Below are 9,569 nucleotides of genomic sequence, written 5' to 3' on the forward strand. Positions count from 1 at the left end.
GTAGACCTGTTGTCCTGGGCCGCCGGGGTAGACCTGATGTCCTGCGCTTCCGGGGTAGACCTGATAGCCCAGGCCCCTTGGGGTAGACCTTTTGTCCCAGGCCCTGGTGGTAGACCTGTTGTCCCCGGGCGGGCCCTCGCCTACGGCAGCCCGGCCCCTTGGCTAGACCTGTTGTCCCAGGCCCCTAGGGTAGACCTGTTGTCCCAGGCTCTTGGCTAGACCTGTTGGCCTAGGCTTTGGGGTAGACCTGTTGTCCCGGGGCGGCCTTGGCCTACGGCAGCCTAGCAAGCGGGAAAAGTATGCAGACAGCGCCGGGGAGGCTGATGGGGGAGGGCGGGGTGCCCCCAGCCGCCCATGGCCGGCTGCGCTTGCCACAGAGTGGGCAGGGCCAGGGGCCGGGGGCAGGGCCAGGGAGAGAGGGCACGCCAGAGCGTGAATGCCTATGGGCGGGCTGGCGGGCGGCTGCGCGTGCACGGGAGGCAGGGGGCCGGGTGGAGGTGGCTGGGGAGGGGTTGGCGAGGCGGCGGGGATGGTTGGCTGCGCCTTCCTTTCACGCGCAGCGGTGTGGTAGCCTGCAGGGGTGGCCGTGCGTTAGGGTTAGGGTTAGGGTTAGTGGGGGGGGGGGGGGGTTAGGGTTAGGGTTAGGGTTAGTTTTAGTGGGGGGGGGCGTTAGGGTTAGGGTTAGGGTTAGGGTTAGGGTCAGGGTTAGTGGGGCGGGGGGAGTTAGGGTTAGGGTTAGGGTTAGGGTTAGGGTCAGGGTTAGTGGGGCGGGGGGAGTTAGGGTTAGGGTTAGGGTTTGTGGGGGGGGGGGGGTGTGCGTGTCACTGTTTCTGTCTGTGTGCGGACGAGGGCCGGTGGCTTCGTGCCAGCCCCGGGCGCCTCGGCACCAAGTCCCCACGGCCCCCTAGAGTCACGTCGAGGGCCCAAGACCTCTGCGGACCGTGAAACAACCCGCCCGAAAGCCACACACAGCGCCTGTGTGCTGGCGGCGGTGCCGGCGGCTGCCGTCGCCTCTACCGGCGGGCGGGGCGGGGTGGGGCGGGGCGGGGCGGGGCGGGGGGGAGGGGAGGGGAGGGGAGGGGAGGGGAGGGGAGGGGAGGGGAGGGGACTTCAGGGTCTGCACTGCAAACCTGTGTGCACAGCAAAGCCCAGGTCACACTGGTAGCACTGGCTCCTGGCCAGGGACATGGCAGGGACAGGAGGACTGGCATGGAGCACCTGTTGGGGCTGGTGGCAAGGCCGTGCTCTTCCTGGCATTCCTTCCAGAAAGTATCGACCTCCTCTGGCATCTCTTCTGTGCTGAAGAACACTTGGAAGAGCAGATGCACAAAGAGGTGGGGGAAATACAGCATCACTACATGTGGGACACGGGGCTCCTGGAGGATCTTCCACACTACCACGGTTGCCTGCAAAGGACAAAGCCCCCCGAGAGAGCGCTCAGTGCCGAGGTGTCCGTGTGGCTGGGCCCGAGCTTGGCAGGGAGAGGCCCGGAGAGACCTTGGCAGAGGGAGCACGGGGCCTGCTGGGCCTGGAGCTGCCCCTGGGCCAGGTTTCAGGCCAGCGCCTGCAGCAGGGAGATGCAGTGGGGGAAGAGGGATGGAGAGCTGCTGGAGAGGCGGCCTTGGGGCCAGCAAAGGCCAGTTAGAGAAACTCACAGCCAGGCCAAAGACACCCGTTTCGTTCCCATTGGAGGTGCATGGGCTGTGCTTGGGCCAGCTCCCCAGCACATCCAGGAGGATCAGCTGCACTGGCTCCGCAGTCCTGGGCGAGCACACGATGCTCTTCCACATGGCCATGGCAGCTCTGTGGGGTTAGAGCTCTGTCTCAGGGGGGTCTCAGACACAGCACCGTGGCCTGGGCATCCCTATGGGCCCGGGCTGACAGCCAGCTCTGCCTCTGCCCACTGGCCCTGGCCAGCAGCAGCCAGGCAGCCCAGGCCTGTGGGGACAGAGCCCTGAGGGGCAGGGAGGGAGCATGGCAGCAGGCTCGGGGGCTGACGTGCCAGGGCTGGGAAAGGGAGCAGCCAGAGGGCCCTGGAACTCTCTTTTGCTCAGACACCTGGCCCAGGCTCTACAGGCTGATGGGCTGGGGAGGCCTGAGCCCTCTGGGCAGGTGGGCCCCATACCTGTCACAGGATGGGGCCACACGCAGAAGCGTCACCACCGCGTCATCCGGGTGTGCTCTGGTGAGATTCAGCAGGGCCTTGTCCAGCCTGTGCTCGGCAGAATCATTGGCCATGAGCCATCGGTGAATGTACCTGACCATGGTGGGCACCTGGAGAAGGCATGGGGAGACTTGGAAAGCTGCCAGAGGGAGCAATGTCCCCAGCATCCGCAGAGAAGTGCTTCCCCTGCCAGTGCACTGCCATGGCCTCAAAGGCTCCCAGGGACCAGCAGGCGTAGCTGGGGAAGCCACGGGACTCATGGGGGAATTGAAGCCTGGCCCCAGGCTGCTTACTTGTTCTGGCCTGGCAACACCCTTCTCCAGGAGCAAATCCAGCAGGGTGGCACTGGTCTCATGACTGAGGAGCTCCAAGTGTGCTGTGAGCCCAGTGCCCATGGCGCTGGTCTCTCCCTCGCAAATGCTCCCGATGAAGTCGCAAATGAGCTGTAGGAGAAGGGCAAGAAGCCGGGGATGTTGCATGGAGTGCTCCGAGCAGGGTGCTGGGCTGAGCAGGGACAGCAGGCCCAGCCCAGGTGGGGGTGGCTGCAGGTACCTGCGCTGTGCTGCGGAAGAGGCCACGGCTGCGTTCCTGCTCTTCTGTGCGCTCCAGGGCTGCATCTGGCAAAGAGCGAGCGCAGCCAGAGCTGAGGGGCTGCGGGAGAGGCCGGAGAACACAGGCCAGCCCTGCGCTGCCCAGGCAGGGAGAGCCCCGGGATGCTCCAGGGGGATGGAGCACGGCCCCTGCGGGGTGTCTGCCCGCCCCTCTTCCGTCCTGTCCGTGGGCATTTCCCCAGGGGATGGGATGGAATGGGATGGGACGGGACGGGATGGGGCCAAGTTGGCTGCAGGCTCCAGCCCTGCAGCCCAGCTCTGCCACTCACCCTCCTGCGGTGGATGGAATGGCACCACCTCTTCAGTCTCCTGTGCTGGGGCAGCTCCAGGGACTTCTTCCTCCTCCTCCTCCAGCCAGGCCAGCTTCGGCACTGTCGGGGCTCTGTGCTCCATGGCTGTGACTGGAGCGCGCCCCAGCAGCGAACCCAGGCGGTGCCGCTCCTGCAGGGCCTCGTGCGCCGTCCCTGCGGGCGGGACGCGGCTGTCAGCGCTCGGCCCGGGGCCAGCAACGGCCCCCGAGCGCCCCTCAGCCGCCCCGGGCCGGCCATGCCCAGGCGTTCGCTCCTCGGAACGCGGCACGGGAGGCTCGGGGCCGGCGGCCGCGCTGCCAAGAGCTGGAGCTCGGGCCGGGGAAGCCGCAGCGGAGGTGGTGGCAGCGGCCGAGCCGCCTGTGTCCTCCGCGGGCCCCGGGAGGAGCCGGGGCCGGGGCCGGGGCCGGGGCCGGGGCCGGGCTCGGGGCTGGAGCCTGCCTCGGGGCCGGGGCCGGGCTTGGGCCAGGCCGAGGCAAAGGGCGGCGATGCCGCCCCAGCTCCAGGCACTGATGCCCGCCCAGCAGCGCCACCGCCAGTACGGCCAGAGCCGGGCGGAGGCGAGACCGCGGCGGGACGGGCGGGGCCGGGCACGGGGCAGCCCCGCCCGGGGCCGGGGGCGGGCCGGGGGCATGGCCCGGCCTGGCAGGGGGAGGGGGAGGCGGGGAGAGGAGAGGGAGGAGGGGAGAGGACAGGGACGCCGGGCAAAGGACCCCGGGAGAAGGGTGCCCGACAACGGGAAAGGGAGACACAGAGAAAGAAAGAGAGAAAGACCAAGAAAGAGAGAAAGAGAAAGATTGTGATGCGAATCTGCTCTTGCTGCTTCTGCCGCTGCTGCCGCCGCTGCCGCCGCTGCTGCTGCCGCTGCTACCGCCGCTGCAACTGAAGCACCGGGGCCGTTCGTCCCCGTGTCCGTTCCCCGCTCGCCCCACGAGCCCCACGTTCGAGCCCCGCGCGCCCTGGGCACAGCCCCTGAGTCTGTCCAAACACGGGAACTTTGCAGCCTTGAGCCCAGGTGCAGAGCCCTGACTCCTGCACACTGGCACAGCAATGCCCTCGCTTGCTGCTCTGCATTGTCCTGGCTGAGGGTCAAACACTGTTGGGACACCTTCCCTTGGGGTAGGATTCCTACCTGAGCCCAGCACTGCACTTACATCTCCAGTGTTGCCTTCCAGTAAAGACAGGGGAAGGAAAACTGTGTGTGGCTCATGGTATTTTAGAGGGTCTAAAAATCACTAAGCCACCGATCTTAGAGGTGCGGTGCATCTGGAATTCCTGGGATGGAGAAGTAGTGCAACATGGAAAAGGGGAGCATAGAAATAAATAGAGGAAAAGATCTTGGATTGTTTCTTTCATTTTCATTTCCCTTCTGGAAAGCTGTTTCAGTTTTCCAGGAATCTTCTCCTGTCTGCTCTTGCCAAGAATCTCTCCTGGAGAACAAGGTCAAGCTTCTGTCCCAAGATTTGCCACCAGCTGCAGCTTCTCTTGGCTTTCCACACTGCACAGTGTCTGCAGCAGGACTTTTGCAGCAAAGCAGGACAAATGTTTGGAGAACTTTACATGTCCTTTCTTTTCCTGGTGGGCTGGGGTGTTGTGCTACTGGTGAAGTTTCCATTGTGACTGTTTGTGCTGGTTTAGGGCAAATTTTGGGAGGAAACCTCCAAAAGGGGTCCATCTAGAGAGCAAGTTCAAGTGGCCTCTCCCCCTACTAGTTCAGGAAAAGACTTCCCTCAAGAAAAGCGAAAAGAAACCCAGTTTATTTAACAAGTAAAGAATTCCCAAACATGAAAAATGAATAATATTAAATAAAATCTCTGACAGTGCTGAAGAGATGGCAAATTCAGAAGGTGCTTTTTGTGGGTTGTAGTTGGCTCACTCGGTCTCTTCTAAGTCCCTCTGGTGCTGGAATGCAGCGTCCCAGACCTCGGTGGGCCACAGGTGTGAGGTGCCGGTGTTTTTCCGGGTTTTCAGTCCAGAGCAGGTTTAAACAGTTCCAAGAAAAAGGAAAGTCACAGTCCCAGGAACTTCTCTGCCTAAGCTAGCTAAAACCAAATTGCTGGACCTGGGCTGTGAAGGCACTGGGAAATTTCCAAATCTGGGCACTGTCAGTCCCAGCAAACACCAGATCTGGATGGTGCTGGAGCCAGAACCTGCAAATTTGCAACTTTTGGCTTTCTGTGCCAGCAAATCACTGGACTTGGGCTGTGCTGGCACCAGGAAGTTTTCAGATCTGGGCGTTGGCAGCGACAGAAATCTGCCGGATTTGGGCTCTGCTGGCATCGGGAAATTTCCAAATCTGGGTACTGGTGCAGCAAACACAAGATGTGGGCGGTGCCAGAGCCAGTAGCAGAAAGTTGCCGGGTTTTGGATTTCTGTGTCAGTAAATTGCTGCTGCACTTGGGCTGTGTCAGAATAGGGAAATTTCCAGATCTGGGCACTGGTGGTGCCAGCAAACACCAGTGAAACCTTCTGGTCCTCGTCCAGACCATTGGCCAGTGGTTTCCCTGAGAACCAGCTCTGGCCACTTTACAGAGAGAGACTGCTTTCATCTGGTGCTCTGGAAACAGAACTTTAATGAAGGCAAACACAACAAACAGGACGGCGTGCACAGTACAGAGAGCAAAGCAGAAAAAAGCCTGGGTCCAGGGTCCTGCAGGGATATTTATCCATTTATATATGGGGAGGGGTTAAGGTGGGATCTGAGGGAAGGATCCAAGAGGAAGGAAGGATTATGAATATTACAATTTTTGCAGTAAAATTAACCAACGGTAGCAAAGATAACTCAGAACTTTCTAGTAGCAGTCTGCATAATTGAACAAGAGGATTATGGGCGGGAGCTCCTGCTGACCCCAACTAAAGAGGGTTATCCCACGGCCTTAAGCCAAGGTCTCCTTCTTCTTTTAAACCAACCCCAACACACCAGATCTGGGTGGTGCCGGCTTTTGGCTTTCTTTGCCAGACAATTGCTGCATTTGGGTTGTGCTGGCACAGGGAAATTGCCAGATCTGGGCACTGCCGGTGCCAGCTAACCGCAGATCTCGGTGGTGCCAGTGCTGACACCAGAAAATTGCCGGGTTTTGTCTTTCTGTGCCAGCAAACTGCTGGACTTGGGCTGTGCTGCCACTGGGAAACTGCTGGATCTGAGCACTGGCAGTGCCAGCAAACACCAGATCTGGGTGGGGCCAGCACCAGGTATTTGCAAGGTTTTTGCTTTCTTTACCAGAAAATTACTCGACTCGGGCTGTGCCGGCACCGGGAAATTCCCGCATCTGGGCACTGGTGGTGCCAGCAAACACCGGATCTTGGCATTGCCAATGACGGTAGCAGGGAATTGCCAGATTTTGGCTTTCTTTGCCAGAAAATTGCTGGACTTGGCTCTGCCAGAACGGGGAAATATCCAGATGTGAGCACTGGCAGTGGCAGCAAACACCAGGTCTGGGCGCCTGTATTGGCATCAGGAAATTGCCGGATTTTGGTTTTCTGTGCCAGCAAATTGCTGGACTTGGGCTGTGCCAGCACTGGGCAATTTCTGGATCTGGGCACTTGCGCAGCAGGCACCAGATCTGGGTGGTGTGTTGTAGTGTGTTTTTATACTTTGTAATACTTTGTAATAGTTTTGGTTTTGTATCCCCGTATTTTTCCCAAATGGTTCATCCCAGATGGTACCCCCCTCCCTTTCCCTGTGTAATCCTTTGCCCTTCCTGAGATCATCCCCAAATCCCCACCCTGGCTCTCTGTCAATCACTCAGCATCCCATCCCCTCCATCCAGAAGCTTCGGTCCAGGATGTCGAGTGATTAGCCAGAGGCCAGGGCTCAGCCCCCCAAGCCCTGCCCCATATGCTGTCCTAAATGTCTATCCCCCAGTACCCATCCCTTAGGGTCACTTCTTGGTTAGTAAAATGTTATCTACTTTGGGTTTCCACCTCCCTTTAAATGTAACCTTGGCACATCTCCCGGGCTCTCGGCAGGAAGCCCCTGAGGTGTAGGGGCTCCTTTGGGATACCTAGAATAAAACCTTGGATTAACCCCTGCTAAGAGTCGGCCCTTTATCTTCTACCGATGTCTCTGGTGTCTCTTGTGCTGCACAGGCGGCCAGCCCAGGTGCCCTCGGTACCCTCGGGGCACAGAGAGAGTCTCCCTGCTGTCGGCCGTGTCGGGGCTGCCCCCGGTGTCTGCCGACTCGGGACTGGCCCAGGGTTCCTGAGAGGCTCCCAGGAAGACAGAGACAGTGGTGCTGGTGGCAGCACCAGGAAGCTGCCCAGTTTGGGCTTTCTTTGCCAGAAAATTGCTGCATTTGGGTTGTGCCAGCACTGGGAAATTGCCAGATGAGGGCACTGGCAGTTCCAGCGCACACCAGATCTTGGTGGGGAATGTGCTGGCACTGGAAAATTGCCAAATGTGACCTTTCTGTGCCAGCAAACTGCTGGAATTGTGCTGTGCAGGCATCTGAAAAATTCCGGATCTGGGCACTGGCGGTGTCAGCACACATGATATCGGAGTAGTGTAGGCACCAGGTATTTTCCTGGGTATGACTTTCTTTGCCAGCAAATTGCTGTACTTGGGCTGTGGTGGCACAGGGAAATGTTCAGATCTGGGCATGGGCGGTGCCATCAAAGACCAGGTCTGGGTGGTGACAGTCTTGGCACCAGGAAATTGCTGCGTTTTGTCTTCTTTTTCCAAAAAACTGCTGCACTTGGGCTGTGTTGGAACCGAGTATGTCCAGACTGGGGTACGGGCGGTGGCAGCAAACACCAGATCTTGGCATTGCCAGTGTCAGCAGTAGGAAATTGCCAGATTTTGGCTTTCTTTACCAGAAAATTGCGGGACTTGGCTCTGCCGGAACAAGGGAATTTCCAGATCTGGGCACTGGAGGTGGCAGCAAACACCAGATCTGGGCGGTGCCAGACCCAGTAATGTTGGAAAAGAATTTGTAGAGAATTTTTAAGGTTTGAGGTTTCTATAGTATGTATGCAAGTGTCATGATCCATCCTTACGAACAGGTCTCGTGATAGTTCGTGGGTTGATCTAAGAGTGCAAAAAACACTGACACGGTACAGGGGGTTGCAGTGATAATCAAAACAAATGCACCTTTATTGAATAAGCACAACAAAATGCATTGGGAAGGAATTGGGGAAAAGGGAAAAAGAGGGAGGAAGAGAAAGGAAGGTATAGAGCTACCAAACGTAGAACGGTGAAGTCCTTTGATGTCCAGCCAATGGAGTTCACCAGGTCACGTCTGGGGAGATCTCAGGGTTGCAGTTCATCCGAACTCTTATTATACTCTTTTTTTTGATGGGGGAAGGGGTAAAACTTGAAACTGAATCAAAGGTAGTCTATTGTATTTTTGGGAGAAAAAAATGGTATTTAGAGAAGGGTACACACAGTCCATGTTCTCTGCAGTGGGTGAGAGCCATCGTCTTCTTGGTCCACTGCTCGCACCTGCAACATCCATCTTGCTTTGGTTAGCTTGCCTCCCCCACACACCTCCCCCAGGTTAGGGGTCTCAGTGCCAGTCCTTGGAAAGAGTGTGGGGGGGCCTTTTCACATAGGGATTTCATGTCTCGGTCTTTGATGGAGAGGCCTTGTACATCTCAGTCTGTCTGTCACGGCGGTTGTAAGACAAGTGAGGGGTCTTCTGTGGGGGACCACCCAAAACTCAGGAGAAGTCCAGCCAGGCCGAGAGGTGGGACAACTTCCAAGGCTATTGTTGCAAAAAGGCAAGGGGCCCCCTTCTTCCTTTCATTGGGTTCAGTGTAGCATACAGCAAACACACCTGTGAACAATAGCTTAGCAATGCCAGGAGCTGTGCTCAGGTCTCGGGGCCCTTGGCATGTAACTTTCTCCAACAGGGCCAGAAACTTCACACAAGGGGCTTTTCTTCAGTGGTCCCCGATGACGATCGTGAGGCAGATGAGAGAAACTTTGGACAGAGTCTCACACCTACATTACATGGACGATGTACTAATCTGTGCTTCCACCAAGTCTTACTCAGACGCAGCACTTTCCACGACTGTCGCAGCTGTCGAAAGCGCGGGGTTTCAGATAGCTCAGGGAAAAATCCAGCTATCGAGCCCATGGAAGTACCTCGGGTTTTTAATCACAGGAAGGACCATCGTGCCTCAAACTCTGTCCATCAACGAGCACCCCCAGACATTAAGAGACACGCAACAGCTGTGTGGCATCATCACGTGGATCTGACCTCTCCTGGGCCTCACCACAGAAGATCTGGCACCGCTCTTCGACCTTCTATGAAGAGACGGCGACCTGGCTTCCCCACGATCATTAACGCCAGAAGCCTGGGAGGCTTTGGAGAGAGTCGCCAGCGCCATCAAACACCGCCAGGCACATCGGACAGACCGGTCCCTTCCCCTCAGCCTTGGTATTTTTGGTAAGTGCCCAAACTTCCATGGGCTGCTCTTTCAGTGGGATGATACTTCAAAAACCCCACTCATCATCATCATCGAGTGGCTTTTTCTGCCGCACCA

Source organism: Agelaius tricolor, unplaced genomic scaffold, assembly GCF_023055355.1.
Source record: "Agelaius tricolor isolate 1412-34295 unplaced genomic scaffold, bAgeTri1.0.p SCAF_60, whole genome shotgun sequence".
Lineage (NCBI taxonomy): Eukaryota > Metazoa > Chordata > Aves > Passeriformes > Icteridae > Agelaius > Agelaius tricolor.